Below are 17,886 nucleotides of genomic sequence, written 5' to 3' on the forward strand. Positions count from 1 at the left end.
CAGCTGCTGTACTATTGTGAATCCTGCAAGCTGCGTATTTACTGCTATGGATGTTGCTACCTTGCGACTGACCTAGAAAAGGCACATGCCTGGTCCTCGTGTTCTGCCATCCTGCCTCGATCCAGGCAGATGTCCACCATGAAGGGGAAGTCTAAACCCCTCAAACCACCAGTGGATGGGGTCAGGTGAGATGTTGCACTCTACTAATTCATTGGACACTGTCTTGGAGAGTCCTTACCACCTTGAAAGTATGCTTCAAACACACTCTGTTCTGCAAGCTATCCTAGATACAAAAGCTTCTCTTGAGTCCTGGATCCATGCAATTTCTATAAAAGTGAATCTACTTCACGCGCACCATTGCAAATTAGTGGACCGTGTGCAGGAAGCGGAATCCACTCTTGCCATGATGCGGCTAACGGTGCAGGATGTTCACACCCGGCTGCAACGGATGGAAGATGATATGGCTACACTGCAGCGTAGTGCCGAGGATGCGGAGGGGCGTTCCAAACGCAATAATATTCACCTGTTGGGTTTCCCAGAGCATGCTAAGGGCCCCAGCATAGAGCTTTTCCTCGAAACCTGGCTCACAAAGACGGTGTTGGAGGGCAAGACACTTAAATTCTTCTCGATTGAGAGAGCACACCGCATACCGGGTTGCCCTCTGGTGCCTGGTGCTCTGTCACGACCAATAAAAGCACAGCTGCTTAATTACAAGGACTGAGACCTGCTTTTGCAGTGGTTCCGAACCAAAGGACCCTGACAATATGACAATGCTCCAATCACAGCATGTCCTGACTTTACCTTGGCGGTACAGCGGCAACGAAACTCTTACCTTAAAGTGAAACAACATCTACGAGAGGTGAATCTGAAATATGCCTTGCTGTTCCTGGCTAAGCTTCGAGTGATAGACAGTGAAGTAAGTCATATCTTCCACTCTTTGGAGGAAGTATGGTCCTGGCTCCATGCCAAGAATCTAGTAAGCAAACCTTCGGCGACTCAGGAACCCAGAGACTGGCTAACGTCCAAATCCAGGAATCGGAAGAAAAGGCAGCCCAGGGTAAACCAACTAAGGATCAAGCAGCTGTGGAGGAGGCGCGGGCGGTATGGGAGGCCTCTCTTTGTAACACAAATTCTTACGTGGCCTTGCGAGCTGAGAGGGCAACTGACTCTGGTTCTGATACAGGTGGCTCGCTGTCATCTGGCACTCTGCTCCACATGGGGACACGGTTTAATCCAAGATCCGCAGATGACTTGTGAAACTGTTCCTCAGCTATAAAGTACACATGCAGGAAGATCCTAAATCAGTCTTGTAGGAACAGATCATCAGTAAAGCCAAGGACCCAGCAACTGTTCCTTGTTATTCTACACGGGCCCACACTAGGCACACTTTGGCTCTTTTCTTGACTCCGCTCCCGATGAACTGTTCCATAAGGACCTACTTGCCATAAGGCTTTGACTAGAAATTTGCTGTTTTTCTTTACTAAGGGTGGCATGTTGTTATTAAGCACTCAGGCTTAGGGAATGAGAGTTGTTTATGATGTTTGTGTTATGATGTTTCATATTACTGTCTGGAACACGCAATGTTTGCATGCTGGCAATGAAGGGGTCGCCGAGAGGGGGTCAATAACTTTGACATGTATTTGGATATTTGTACATTGTTCTCATGACTGCAACATATAATGTTCTCGCGTGGAATGTTCGGGGTATAGCAACACCGAACCGAAGACATAAAATATATGCGTATCTTCGACGCCGTCATATTCACCTTGCTTGTATTCAGGAGACCCACCTTACCAAAACTGAGTTAGGCAAAGTTTGTAAGTGATGGTGTGGCCAAATTTATGGAACGGGCTATTCATCCTATGCCCACGGTGTCTTAATCTGGGTTGCGCGTGAGGTTCCATTTATATTCAATAGGATATTGTCAGACCCTGAAGGTACATACATAATGGTAGCGGGTACCATAGTTGGCCGTCCTTTATATTTGGTCTCCTTATATGCCCCCAACTCTGCCCAAACCGCCTACCTGGATACCCTATCCCCAACTACGTTGTCACAGCTGCAGGCCCCAGAGTTATGGGGCAACTTTAACTGCACACTTAATTCAGATTGGGACCGATAGTTACCCCTCATGCCGGGCACAGTGGGTGTCTCTGCAATGAAACATTTCCAACAGTGGACTAGGAGCCTAGGCTTGCAAAATGTTTGGAGACTAGGTCACCCTGACAAAAGGGAATACTCCTACTACGCTCCAGCTCATCAAGTACACACATGTCTCAATTATCTCCTTTGCAATGCCGAAAGTTAGCCATTGATGCACAGTTATGAATACCTCAGCAGAACTCTATCAGATCATAAACCGCTTAAGGTCATTTTTCAGTGGAGAAGGCCACATCCAGCAATCCCCTCCTGGTGCCTGTGAGTTGAAGCTCTACAGGACAGGGTATATTGCACCACACTAGCCACAGCCATCTATGCTTACTTTCAGGAAACTACAGGAATGGGGACATCTATGGAGTTGGAATGGGAGACCCTGAAGGTGGTAATGCTGGTACATTGTATCTCCACAACAGGGGGTGTCTGCTCCATATTTACACGTAGTGTACTTGAATTAGAGAGGCTTTTACGTTTGTTGGAAGTGGAGGCAGTCACTCTACCAAGTGTATACTGACGAAACTGGAAGCCCAGTGCCGCCATTACTTGGAGGAGCTCAATAGACTAGATGACCTAGATTATAAATACTATGTGGCCCACCAACACACAGATGGAGACATGCTAGGGTGTATAATAGCATGGCTGCTGAAAACAGAGACATCTAGGACCCTGACAGGAGACATACGTGATCACACAGGGACTGTCCAGAACACTCAGGTGGACATTTATGAAGTACTTACTAAATACTTCGAACAGTTGACACCTTCTCGTTCCTCACTATCTATATAGCTCCATGCGGGGTTGCTTCTCACCTTGTCCCTAGCACAACAACAAGAGCTGGAACAGCCCCTCCAGCAAGAGGAAATCACATTGGCGATTCAGCAGATGGCACGGGCAAAACACCAGGCACGGATGGATTCCCTGTCGAGTACTACGCGACCTTCAGGTCCTCTTTATCTCCTCATCTCCTCGAGTTGTACAATGAGGCACATCAGTGTGGCACACTGCCTGAATCGCATTGGGAAGCCTTGATCATTGTGCTGTTGAAGCCTGGTAGGGACCCCTTAGAAGTGAGCTCTTACAGTCCACTGTCAATGCTAAACCTTGATTATAAGATCTTAAGCACAATTCTTATGAACAGGCTTCTTCCTATAATTAGTACACTTATTCTCATTGACCAGAGTGGTTTTCTCCCACGGAGAGCCACACGCTCCTATATTAGACGCCTGTGCCATATTGTTAATGCCTTGACCGAGAAGGCGGTTCTTCCAGTGGCAGTCTCATTGGATTTTGAAAAGGCGTTTGATACACTGGGTTGGGAATATCTCTTACAAACCCTCCGAGCTTTAGGATTAAGACCCAACTTCCTCAGATGGGTTAAGCTCCTATATATGGATCCAAGAGCACACGTCCGTACAGGCCACTACATCTTGCGCTCCTTTTCCATAGGACGGGGCACCCAAAGGGTTTCAGGGCTGCTCCTTATCGCCAGTCCTGAGTGCATTGGCCATGGAACCATTGGCCACGCTCTCGAGGCCCAGACTGGGGCATTGCAATAGGGCCCACATGACACGTTGTTTCGGTATATGCCGTCGACGTTCTTATATATTTGCGGGAATTTGTTACCACACTGCCAGATTTATATGACTTACTTATGCACCATGGGGTGGTTGTGGACTTTAAGATAAACAGTGGCAAATCTTGTGGGCCTTTGATACCTTCCATTACTTGGGAGTCAATGTTTATCATACATTCAGGGACTTGCTGGAAGATAACCATGAGCAGGTATTGTCATCTATACATCAGTGTATGCACTTCTGGATGCTATTGCTTTTGTCTATTATGGGCAGGGCATCGATAATCAAGATGCTGGTACTCCCATGATTGTTGTACCTTTTTGCTGCTCTTCCAGTGATTCCGCTTAGGTCCTTCTTCCACTCCCTACGGAGTCTGGAGACGGCCCTAGTGTGGGAATCGGCACTAAAGAGAACCTCATTGTGGATCCTACAACGCTTTGTTCAGAGGGAGGTCTAGAAGTTCCTGATTTCGAATTATATTTTGCTGCTGCACAGCTACAATGGCCTATGTGCTGGCTGGCAGCTACTGGAAAAGGAGAGCTGCGCCTGATAAGAGCTGGCCTGCGAAATGACAGCCTCCTGAAATGGCTGTTTTCTTCAGATTGGCGGGACTGTAGACCTGGACTGCTGCTACGCACGGCCAAACTCACCTGGACACATTACATAAACGTCAGGTGGGCACCGCTTCCATATGCACCGGAATTACCTTTATGGGACTTACCAGCCATGAGTGGCCTATTGGGCATACATGACTCCGCCCCATGGAGGCAGGCTGTGCTGACACACCTAGGCAATTTGTGACATGACGGTGCCTTACTCTCCTTCCTGGACCTACGGGAGCAATATGGTGTGGGGGTGGGCCTTTTTCTCACTTAACCATCAGAGAGCGAAGCTTGCTAGCATATGGCCCCCAGAAACATCTGCACCTCTAGTACACGCAGGACTACAGTGCATTCTTGCACACGGCTTGGAGTGTAGAGCCGTATCGGCCCTATATAAGGCACTTTTTCATGGGAGGGGTAACCCACCATCTCAGAGTAGGGTACAGTGGGAGGACTCCCTAAACATAGAGCTCACCACCACACACTGGGATATGGCCCTCATGCAGGTCAAGCATGTTTCTCGTAACACACGTCTGAAATATACACAACTTAACTATATAAATCAGGCTTACCTTACACCCTACCGGCTCTGCAAACTGTTCCCAGGGACGTGCCCTAGATGCCCCAGATGCAACCTAGAACTCGCCACTTTTACCCACATGGTTTGGGAATGTCTGTCACCGTTGCAAGCTTGGACTGAGGTCATGACACAGATATCCAAGATTGTAGAGGTCCATATTCCTCCGACCCCACTTAATTGCCTTCTCGGAATATTGGCATGTACAAAATGCATATAAAACTACTTGAAATTCACTGATCTTGCAACTGTGCTCTATAAGCGCCTACTTGCCATGCACTGGAAAGCACCTCATCCTCCAAAAATAGATAACTGGCCGCAAGTTACTCATAAATGGGTTCTGGCGGAAGCCAAAGCAATGTCTAATGACCATTGGTTGCGCAGTGGAGACACTGCCATTACGACCTGGGATCTTTACACTCTCGGCATACATAACAATTTACACCCACCTGCAGACGCTTGATTCTATGATGCAATTGACACTGCACATATTTAGATGACTATGCATGTTCACCTTTAAGGCTTTTGGAACGGCCCTTGAGACAGACATGCACAACTTCGCAATATGGGTGATCCATCACCCGGGGATATCTCCTTCACCACAAGGCTCCCTCCCCGCACGTAGAAACCCCCCTCCCCACTTTGTTTCCTCTCTTAGAATCATACTATGCTTATGACATATGCAACACGCTGCACTGTCCAGAAAGTTTCTTTATTTGTATCATAGTAATGTTGAGGTTATGTAATAATACTCTGTACTAAGATGTAGTAAGATTTATTGGCCTATCCTGCGATTATACAGACATAAAGTGATCACACATTCCCCTATGTGCCAACACCCCTATTAATGTACTGTGCCTTTACACTGCTCCTATGTGTATGTTGATGTATGATTTCAGACAAAATACCAATAAAGATATATTTTTTTTAAACTATAAATTGCGCCCCCGCCATGCACAATTTTATCTTTTCTTTTAATTTGAACTATAGTAACCTTAGGGCGAGAGTTATAGTTATTTGAAAAACATCTAACTACAACTGCTCAATGTCTATGGTTTTGTATGAGTAAATTCAAAACCTAACTATAAAGTCTGTGTAACCTTTGTTTTTTTCAGTGAATTTCTTTGATTTTTACAGTAAAGTAATTTTAATTAGGCCATGCGTGGTGGGAGTTGGACACAGGGCTGGCAGACAAGCCCTTATTCCCACCCAACTCCACACCTGGCCTTTAGCCGTGCGCAGTGGGGGTTGGCCACAGGGCCTGTCTCTGTAAGTGGATCTATGAGTCAATGCGTGAATGTCTGAGTGGATCTGAAAGTGGGTGTGTGAGTCTATGAATGGGTCTGAGTGGGTGCATGAGACTCTGCATGCATGAGTGAATGGATTAGTGTATGAATGACTGTGAATGTTTTTTTTATTATTTCTTTTTGTACATTCTCCGAATATTCTCAAAACCCCTCTAACATTTGAGAATATCCTCACATATTCAAGGAGATTCGAGAATATCATGAATGGTGAAGAAAAATAATTTTAAACCCATAATTGGACCCCAAAACACACCTATATCACAACCTTGGTGTCAGGGTACTTCCACCCTGACCCCTTATACCACCTATTTCTATTTTCAGCCCCAGGGACCCTCTCCCATAACATAAAATGACGACTGCAACTTTCTAGTCGGGTTGTGGACAGCCAATTACAGCACCTCTACACACGTGTGCATTCAATAAAATTTGCGAATATTTGCAATTTATTTGCAGCCAACGATATACAAATTTAGATTTTCCCTAATTCCTCATAAACTACTGAACAGATTTAACCAAAAACACAATCTGCGTACTAAAAACTCATTTTCTGCCCAATTGGGTGTAATTCCATCCAGTGGTTCAGGTTGTAGTCATGTTCAAAGGTCCTAGGGGAATTAACATGGAAAACGCAACTTTTTTGCCCCCCCCCCTTTTGGTCAGTCCCTGCTTGATGGCTCACCCCAAAACTTTCTGTGTGCAACAAGAATTACTGGGGCACTTTTTTGTGGAAAAGTTTGTGAAGATTCGTCAAACGGTACCACAGATATAGGCTAGTCAAAAAATGCTTTTTGTATGGAAACATTGAAACATGGTCCTATGGTCCTAACTATAACTACCTACTGGTGACTGCCAATAGGATATATATATATATATATATACACACACACAACATTAAAGCTAATTATTTAAGTCAGAAAATAAAAGATACACTATTCCCAATCCCAGGGAAAGTGTTGGACTTCGGAGGAATAAAATTTACTATTCCCACTCCAGTCTGTGCAACAGTAGGAAACGCATTGGACTTGGGAGGGGTACATTTTACTTTCCACTCCAATCCATGCAACAGTAGGTACAGAGTTGGACTTTGGGGTTGTTACATTTACTATTTACACTCCAGTCTGCAACAGTAGGGAAAGTGTTGGAATTCAAAGAGGTTAAATTTCCTAGTTCCACTCCAGTTTATGCAACAGTGGGAAAGCCTTGAACTTTGAAGGGGTAATTTTTACTATTCCCACTCCAGTCTGTGCAGCAGTACAATACTTCACTGCAAACACATAAAATATTTTAATAACCCTATTAGTTGACCAGAAATATAAAACTCTTATTAGGAAAAGTATATTAAACAATTTACATTAATATAATAAATTGTGATAATTTATTATGAATTAAAACTGTTAGTAGTTTATTAAGTTCCTACACTATACTGCCACAAACCCAGTAGGTCACACTTAAAATATAACTAAAATAAATACATATAACACAATTAATATATTTAATAATCAATTAAATAACTAACAATAAATCAATAATGACTTGTTAATTATTACATAACTAACTTCCCTCCCTATGCCCCTACAAACACAACAGCCTGCACATAATATATAACTTAAAAAAATAATTATTATACAATATACATGATTAATAATCAAACTATTAATAATACATTATTAAATAATGGTTATTAATTATTGCTTAAGTAACGTCCAACCCTACACCTCATCAAACTCAACAACCCACACCTAACATGTAACAAAAAAAATAATGATTACGCAATTTACATAATGAACAATCTATTAAATAATTAATAATACATTAATTATTAATCAATTGTCATTTCCGACCCTATACTCCTACAGACCCAACAACCTGCATCTAATATATAACTTAGCATACAATTACTACATAGATTACATAATCAATAATCAATTAAATAATTGTAAATTAATAACTCATTGTTAATTAATTGTACTTAATTCATTTCCTACCCTTTACCACAAAAAATCTCACAACACATTACAACACTGTGTTACTATTAGCAATTAAATTAATTATTATAAATCACTTAAAATTACAAATATTTCAAAAGTATTGTCAGCAATTATACAAACAATATTTAACATATGAAATGAATATATGAACTGAAACACAAAAATTATTATAAAACAATATTTTATACAACTGTGTTATTGAAAACAATATTAACAACACAGATATTCTTCAAAGTGATATTACTTACCTTAAAAAAATCAGTAGTCTTGTGAATGATATTTCTGCATCATAATGGCCCTCATTTTGATCTTGGCGGTTTCGCACTGGCGGTCAATAGATGACCGCCAGCGCGACTACCCCCCCCCACTGGCCGTATAATGTTTTCCCCGCCGGGTCAATGGGGAAAAGGGCCATAACATTAACAGCGGCTCCAAATGGAGCCGCCGCCAATGTTGGTGTGTGGCGGGTGCAGCTGCACCCGTCACGTAGATCACTGCCTGTAAACCGTGCAGTGACCTGCGCGATGGGGCACTGCACAGGGGCCCCTGCACTGCCCATGCCAAGTCCATGGGCAGCTCAGGGGCCCCCCCTTTCGCCAGCCTTTCCCTGGCGGGGGAACCCACCAGGGAATGGCTGGTGGCAGAAGGGATCATTATTCGAGCAGCGCTGCCCTGTCGGAAAATGATTCCCTCCACCGTCAGGCTGCCTGTCAGCAGCAGCCTGGCAGTGGAGAAAGGCAGCCTATGGCGGCCCTCACTGTGTTCATTATATGGCGATTCAGACCGCCATGCCGGTCTTTGCACCTGCCACCGGCATGGCGTTCTGAACCACCGGGGTTCATAATGACCCCCAATATTTCTTATCACAATGTTTCCTTTCTGATATTTCTGCATTTTCATGTTCAAACTTCAATATTTTGTCAAAATACCAGTGCAGAAGTATGTTGTGTCCTGTCAGATCAGGAGGCTAGCCAAATAGCCATTGGAGTTACTCAGGGGTCTGGATTCAAAAGATGCAGATCCAGTTCTTCTCACCCTGGCAAGAGGCAGCAGGTCAGCACAGCAATGCAGAGTGCAGTTCAGCAAAATGGCAGTCCTTTGGCAGCACATCATTCCTTCCCCCTTTCAGGTTATCCACAGGTCCAGAAGTATACTGAATTGGTGGAGTATGAGTTCCACTATTTATACCTTGTGGTGCTCTGAAGATATGCAATGGAAGTGCACAGATGTCCTACCCTCCTTTCCCTGGCTGTAGACTAACTATAAGGAGTATGCAACCCTTTGTGTGGGGATAGAACACAGCCTATTCAGGTGTAAGTAAGGCTGTGCCCAGCTCCTTCCTCCCACCGTGTCATGGGTTGCCCAAAGAGACATACCTAAGCTCCCATTGCATGTGGCTGTCTAGGGGGAATACACAAAGCCCAGTGCTAACTACACCCAGCCATGTGACCAGAGAAAGGCTGCAGGCATCAAATGGTTAAGGCAAAAAATGCCAACTTTCTGAAAGTGCCTTTTCAGAATGACAATTTAAAATCAGACGCCACCATAGGTTGGGATTTTAAATTGTGATTTGAGAGGCACAAAACTAGAATGGATTATCTCTTCCCATTTGGAAATCAGACTTATAAGGGAGAGATAGGCCTTGCAGTAGTGAAACACAAGGCACGTTTTTTTACTACAAGGACATGTAAAACTTAAGAGTATATGTCCTACATTTAACATACATTGCATCCTGCCCTCTGGGCTGTCCACAGCCTTACCAAGGCTTGACTTATATCTTTTAAAAAGGAAAGTGTGGGCCTGGCTAAAGGTGTAGTTTATCAGGTCGAAATGGCAGTTTAAAACTGCACAAACAAGCACTGCAATGGTAGCCCTGAGACATGGTTAGAGGGCTATGTAAGTGGGTGACACAATCAGTGCTGCAGGCCCACAAGTAGCATTTAAAGGACGAGCATGAGCACATGTAGTGCATTTTACTAGGGACCTATAAGAAAATTAAATATGTCATTTGGAGATAAGCCAATGTTACCATGTTTTAAACAGCACAAGCACTTTAGCACTGGGTCAATATAACCTAGACTTCTAGATCTTACTGTCCCCTTTGACTTACTGTAATTAGCAAGGTGTGTTTCGATTTCTTTTCAGTATGTTTCAGAAATATTCAACACATTCTTCTGTGAAAGTACAGTCATTGTGCAATTCCTTTTACTTTGCAGCCACCTACTGGCTATACTGATTAAAATGTCAGTCATAGACATGGTGGTCTGCAGACCCTAGCAGGCTACCATCCCTCTGATGCTTTCTATCCACAATGAGGCACAGTTGTTGACTTACCTCATATCTCTTAATGAGGTAGTCTGAACTGAGACCTCATTCAAGTTTTGCTTTTCTGATCCCACCGTTTTGTACACTGGTCACTTTGCAAGAAGAAATTCTGGTCTCAAAGTTAAATATTGCGACCAGTATTTGGAGGCAGAAAGTACGTTTCTGGCCCATAGTCTTGTATTCATGTTTAAGAAAGATCAATCTGAGAGGCACTATGCCCTCTTAAAAGAAACTGTTTTATGAGATTTTTTGTGCTTTGGTAGGTATAAGTACAAAAGCTTTGTAGTGGAGAATACTTTATAAAATAGAAAAGTTTTTTGTTAAAGAGCCCAATTTACTTTAAGGAAGTTTGTTTGATTTTTTTTCTTAAAAAAAAAAAGACAGCAACAGACATAAGGGGTCATTACTAGTTTGACTTTTTTGGGCAAGATCGCCACGGTGGCGACAGCCGTATTAAGAGTCACACAGTGAAGTCTGCCAAAAAACAGGTAAAATTCTGAAACCACCAGGACACTGGAGGACGGAAAAGATGTGGTCCCACCACCTGCACCACCAGCCCGACAAAAATCATCCAATCATAGTACGATCCACAAATCACAAGAACAGTTCTTCCATGGCGGAAAAACATTGTTGGTGCGAACCACAGTGGTCTGAACTCACACCAGTTAGAACAGTAAAGCACATTGGATAGTATGAATACCCCACACCTGACACAAATCCACACACCTGACACTACATTATATAACACACCCTTTTAGAACGCACAATCCTTTGCAACCAAAACGCCACACACAGCCACAGAGATGCAGCATTTTAGAGGGATACAAAAAGCAAGAATAGGCCCCCATACACATTTTGCTCAGCACCCATCCCACACCTGCACAACATACAATTTACTATTACACACAATACATAACAACCGTCACCCACTCACAGCACCCACACCTCATCACTAAAAAATGTTCACCTTTTGTCACTACCTTACTATCTATGCCACCACTACCATGTCCCCACAAAAACATCCATGTTTCACTCATGATGATTTGAGGGTCATGGTGGACGAAATTGCCAGGGTAGAGCCATATCTATTTGGAGCACAGGTCCAGCAAACATCAATAGCCAGGAAAACTGAGTTGTGGCAAAGGATAGTCGACAGGGTTAATTCTGTAGGCAGTTACCCACGCACAAGGGAGGACATCAGGAAGAGGAGGAATGACCTCAGGGGGAAGGTCCATTCCATGGCATCCAGGTACCAGCTGGAAGTCCTCAAGATTGGCAGTGGGCCTCCACCTCCTCCCTCTACTTTCATATCATGGGAAGAGAAGGTCTTGGTTATCCTGCATCCTGAGGGCCTGACAGGAATACCTGGGGGAGTGTAGTCTGGTAAGTCACCACAACATTCATGGCATCAAACTGTTTTGTCTTGCATGCTCACAGATCACCTTTTCCCACCCCAATGTCCAAACCAACCACCACCTCTCTGCCTAAATGTTCAAATACCCCTCTCTGGCATGCCACATGTCAACTAAACTCACCTGGGAGCGCCGTGTTTGGGAATGGCACGTGAAGCACTGGGAACTGACAGCACTACAACTCCCAGAAGTCATGGTTCCACCATTAAGAAAACCAGAAGAGTGCACTAAATTTGAAATGTATTGCATGTGAAACTAACAATCAAAGTAACCCATCCGGTTCAGTGAACAGCCCTGCTTCCCGTAGCTCCACCTGTAAGTAGAGCCCTCGTTCCTCTGAACTCCTGACCTCTGTCAGGAGTTCAAGGCCCTCCTCCACCCGCAGGCTTCTGCCTGCACCTCATCCCTGGTGTCTAGTGAGAGCTCTGCTTTCCTACTAGGCTGCCCTCTGCCTCTCTCCTCCTTTTTCCTGCTTTGCTCTCTGTGTGCTTTCTCTTCCGTGTCTCTCCCTTTGTGCCCCTTTTGCCTTTTGCCTTTCACAGTGCTCCTTTTGCCTTTTCGCCTCGCTTCTGCGTTACACTATTTTCCTGTATTTCTCTCCCCTCACTCCACTCTCTCTTTCTCACTCTCGCTCCTCTCGCTCTTCCCCACCTGCTGCTGCCCCTGCGGCCCTGCCCCCCTCCTCTCTCTCACGCTGCCCTCCCACTGATGCTGCCCCTGCAGCCCGCCCCCTCCTCTTTCTCACGCTGCATTCCTGTCGCTGCTGCCCTGCCTCCTTTTTTTGCACCGTTTTCCGACCCCCCTCCTGCCTCCCAGCTATCCTCTCCTTCCCATCCTTACTTAATGACAGCCGCTTGCTTGCTAAAGGCAAGCCTGTCTGCACACGTCCATGCCTGAATTGCACCCAGCGCCGGAACCCCTGGTTCTCAACCCCCCACCGCCGCAACACTCGACTCCGCTACGACGCCACCACCCTCCAGGTGCTCAACGCCAGCTGGTCATCCACCTGCCATCAAGCTCACCCAAAGACCCTTCTCCTGCTGGAACTGCATCTTCACCAGCCTCCACATCAATGACCCACCCGCCAAGATAGGACGGAACCACCTCAGATGCATCCTACTCAACACCCGCTCTGTCCGCAAACACACCGTCGAACTCTGGAACCTACTAGACTCAGCCTCCCCAGACGTCGCCTTCCTGACTGAGACCTGGATGAACCCCTCCTCGGCGCCCGGTATCGCCATAGCCATCCCGGAGGGCTACAAGATCACCCGCAGGGACCGCACCAACAGACCAGGAGGAGGCATCGCCATAGTCCACAGGAATACCCTAAAAATAATGACCAGCACCGAAGACACCCTCAGTACCGCCGAACACCTGCACTTCCAGATCCACACAAATCCAAACACCACCCTCAGAGGGACCCTCGTTTACAGACCCCCCAGCCCCCAGCAGCAGTTCATCTCCGACGTCATCAGCATGCACTCCCTCGCATCCACAGACTACATACTACTCGGGGACCTGAACTTCCACCTCGAGAACACCAACGACAACAACTCCACCACCCTGTAGACAACCTCGGTCTCAAGCAGCTCGTCACGACGCTCACTCACTCAGCAGGACACACGCTGGACCCCATTTTCTCTGCCAGCAAACACGTCTCCTTCAGCCACACCACCGAACTCCACTGGACCGACCACCGCTGCATCCACTTCTCCTTCCAGAAACCCGCAACACACCATCACCCACAACGGATTCCCCACCGCAGATGGAACAAGGTCACTGAAGACCAGCTCTCCCAGAACCCACCTATCAACACCACCGACACAGAAGCCCGCAACATCAGGCAATGGATCGACAACTGTGCCAACACTCTCACCCCGATCAAGAAACCCTCTAACAGACACACCGACAGAAAGGCCTTCTGGTTCACAGCCGACCTCCAAGAATCCAAGCAAACATGCCAAATACTCAAGAAAAAGTGGCACCAAGAACATACACCGGACAACCACACAACCTTAAAGAACGCCATCCGCCGACACCACCAACTCATCCGAACCGCCTTCATAGAACGCATTGACAACAACGCACACAGCTACAAGGAGCTCTTCAACATTGTGAAGGAACACTCCAACCCCGTCTTCAACATCAACGACATCCCGCCATCACAAGACCTCTGTGACTCCCTAGCCACCTTCTTCTACCGCAAGATCACAGACATCCATGACCGCTTCAATACCCAGACTCCCCGTCAACCACTGACACCACAGACTCACCGCCCACCAGCCTCCTGCTCTCCTGGAACCATGTCAACGATGACGACACCATCAAAACCATGAACACCATCCACTCGAGCTCACCATCCGACCCCTGCCCTCACCTCATCTTCAACAAAGCGAGCTCCATCATCGCACCCAAACCCTGGAAGATCATCAACAGTTCCTTCGAGACCGCCACCTTCACGGAGAGCTGGAAACACGCCGAGATCAACGCCCTCCTCAAGAAACCCAAGGCGGACCCGAAGGACCTCAAGAACTTCCGGCCCATCTCCTTGCTCCCCTTCCCGGCACAAGTCATAGAGAAAATCGTCAACAAACAACTGACCCATTTCCTTGAGGACAACAGCACCCTGGACCCAACCCAATCCGGATTCTGCAGCAACCACAGCACCGAAACCACCCTCCTCGCTGCCACCGCCGATATCAGGATCATACTTGACAATGGCGATATCGCGGCCCTCATCCTCCAGGACCTCTCGGCCTTGTTCGATACCGTCTACCACCACACCCTACGCACATGCCTCAACGATGCAGGGATCCACGGCAGAGCCCTGGACTGATCACCTCCTTTCTCACCGACAGAACTCAGAGAGTCTGCCTACCTCCATTCAGCTCTGAAGCCACCAATATCATCTGCGGCGTACCCTCGGGATCGTCCCTCAGCCCAACCCTCTTTAATGTCTACATGGCGCCACTCGCATACATCGCCCGATCTCATAACCTCAACATCGTCTCATATGCTGATGACACCCAACTGATCCTCTCCCTCACCAAGGACCCCACCACCGCCAAATCCAACCTCCACGAAAGGAATGAAGGCCATCGCCGAATGGATGAAAAACAGCTGCCTGAAACTGAATTCTGACAAAACTGAGGTCCTCATCCTTGGCTCCACCCCCTCTGCATGGGACGACTCCTGGTGGCCTGCCACACTGGGAACCGCACCAACACCCACCGGCCACGCATGCAATCTGGGATTCATCCTGGACTCAACGCTATCAATGACCAGCAAGTCAACGCCATCTCTTCCTCCTGCTTCAACACCCTCTGCATGCTTCAGAAGATCTACAAATGGATCCCCACTGAAACCAGAAGGACGGTCACCCAAGCCCTCGTAAGCAGCAAACTGGACTACGGCAACGTCCTCTACACAGGAACCACGGCTAAGCTCCAGACTGCAACACATACAGAACGCCTCCACACGCCTCATCCTGGACATCCACTGCCACAGCCACAGCCACATCACAGCCCACCTGAGAGACCTGCACTGGCTCCCCGTCAACAAGAGAATCGCGTTCAAAGTCCTCACCCATGCTTACAAGGCACCACACAACACCGGACCAGAATACCTCAACAGACGGCTCTCCTTCTACACCCAACAGCTTAGCTCTGCTGACCTTGCCCTCGTCACCGTCCCATGCATCCACAGAACGACCGCCAGTGGCAGATCATTCTCCCACCACGCTGCCAAGACATCGAACACTCTTCCTACTCACCTACGACAGACACAGAACCTACTTATCTTCAGGAGACACCTCAAGACCTGGCTGTTCGATCAATAGCAGCCCCCCCCCCCCCCCCTCTCATCAGCACATTGAGACCCTCATGGGTGAGAAGTGCGCTTTACAAATGCTTTGATTGATTGATTGATCCTGAATTGCTCTGCCATTTAACAGTATATGGCAATGACAGCAATGCAATGGCCCAGTACCATTACAAGCAAAACACTGCCACAGCTGTGTCTCATACCAAACTGGCATTTGAGAAAAGCTTTCTAACAATGTCATATACTCACCTGGGGAGGGGGACAACTAAATGGCAAACTGGATGCATTTGCAGTACATCTAGATAGAGGCCCAGGTCAAATGGTAACTCCTATGCTGTGTGCCAGCTCTGACATCATTGTGCATTGTTCAGTGTTTAGTTGGATCTCTGATGCCATACACCTTACTAGGAGGGAAATGTACATTTTCATGTCTTTATTCAAACAAGATTTGAGGCAGTCATCTAAACACCAACATACACCAAGAGCTTGGAGCATGGGTTATTCAATTGCAAATCTCTGTGTCTCATTTTGTTCTAACTAAGATTTGGAAGCAGCTGACACTTTCATTTCAGAGGATCATATAAAGGCAATGTGTGCATCTCATATACCATGTATTGTTTTCAAAGTTATACATCACTTGTTGCATCACTAATAGCAACTGTGTGTTCCACTTCTCCTACAGGTAAACATGCCATTGTCAACATGGAGAGGACACCAGAGTCTGCCATAGCCCCTCTGGATGAAGGCCCCAGTGAGGAAAACATCCCTGGCTGTTTGGACACTAAGGACAAAGCTGGCCCATCAGGGACACCTGGTCAGTCAACAACTGTCAGCCTCACCCTGCCCACATCGACTCCCCTGAGCATCTACATCACAGGCAATCATTTGTCTCCAAACCTGTATCCCAAGGACAGTCTCTTTCATTGTGTGCCCCCAGTACAGGTACCTGAGCCACCTCCTGTCACCCCTGACAATGAGGGTTCTGCCACCAGTGGGCGTGGGCACACTGTGCCAGGGGCACAGATATGTGGGGGTAGGGTGACTTTGAGAGATGGTATGGGCCAGATGGTGGGACTCAAAGGGACACCACTTACCAGGAGTGTAGGAAAATGGCTCCTTGTTGCAGTTACCCCCCACTTTTTGCCTGATATTGATGCTGACTTGACTGAGAAGTGTGCTGGGACCCTGCTAACCAGGCCCGAGCACCAGTGTTCTTTCACTAAATATGTACCATTGTTTCCACAATTGGCACACCCCTGGCACACAGTAAAAGGTACCAGTGGTACCAAGGGCCCTTTGGTTCCTAAGGGCTGCAGCATGTGTTGTGCCACCCTAAGGGACCCCTCCCCTAACACATGCACACTGCCATTGCAGATTGTGTGTGTTTTTTGGTGGGGAGAAAAAGGCATGGCATCCCCCTCAGGATGCCATGCACACAAAATACTGCCTGTGGCATAGGTAAGTAATCCCTCTAGCAGGCCTTAAAGCCCTAAGGCAGGGTGCACTGTACCACAGGTGAGGGCATAGCTGCATGAGCAATATGCCCCTACAATGTCTAAGTCCATTCTTAGACATTGTAAGTGCAGTGTGGCCATATTAAATATATGGTCTGGGAGTTTGTCAAAAACGAACTCCACAGTTCCATAATGGCTACACTGAATACTGGGAAGTTTGATATCAAACTTCTCAGAATAATAAACCCACACTCGTGCCAGTGTTGGATTTATTTAAAAATTCTCACAGAGGGCATCTTAGACATACCCCCTGTATTTTACCCAATCCTTAAGTGCAGGACTGACTGGTCTGTGCCAACCTGCCACTGATACGAGTTTCTGACCCCATGGGGTGAGAGCCTTTGTGCTCTGTGGGGCCAGAAACAAAGCCTGCACTGGGTGGAGATGCTTCACACCTCCCGCTGCAGGAACTGTAACACCTAGCAGTGAGCCTCAAAGGCTCAGGCTTCCTGTTACAATGCCCCAGGGCACTCCAGCTAGTGGCAGCAAGTCCAGGGGACATAATGAGAAAAACAAGGAAGAGTCACCCCCTCAGCCAGGGCCACCCCTGAGGTGACCAGGGCTGAAGTGACCCCCACCTTGGAAAATCCTCCATCTTGTTTTTG

At 46.7% G+C, this 17,886-nt stretch overlaps 1 protein-coding gene across 4 annotated transcripts in view; it reads left to right on the plus strand.

The window, feature by feature from the left end:
- Positions 1-17,886, plus strand: part of LOC138246238 (sulfotransferase 2B1-like) — a 361,323-nt gene that overhangs the window by 97,808 nt on the left and 245,629 nt on the right. Inside the window, exon 2 of one of the 4 annotated variants that reach the window (XM_069200640.1) lies at positions 16,450-16,581. The exons of the other annotated variants lie outside the window; for them this stretch is intronic. The gene's annotated coding sequence lies outside the window, so the exon portion shown is untranslated. The remainder of the gene's footprint in view (positions 1-16,449; positions 16,582-17,886) is intronic. 4 annotated transcript variants of the gene reach the window in all.

This window comes from Pleurodeles waltl, chromosome 7 (assembly GCF_031143425.1).
Source record: "Pleurodeles waltl isolate 20211129_DDA chromosome 7, aPleWal1.hap1.20221129, whole genome shotgun sequence".
NCBI classification, from domain to species: domain Eukaryota; kingdom Metazoa; phylum Chordata; class Amphibia; order Caudata; family Salamandridae; genus Pleurodeles; species Pleurodeles waltl.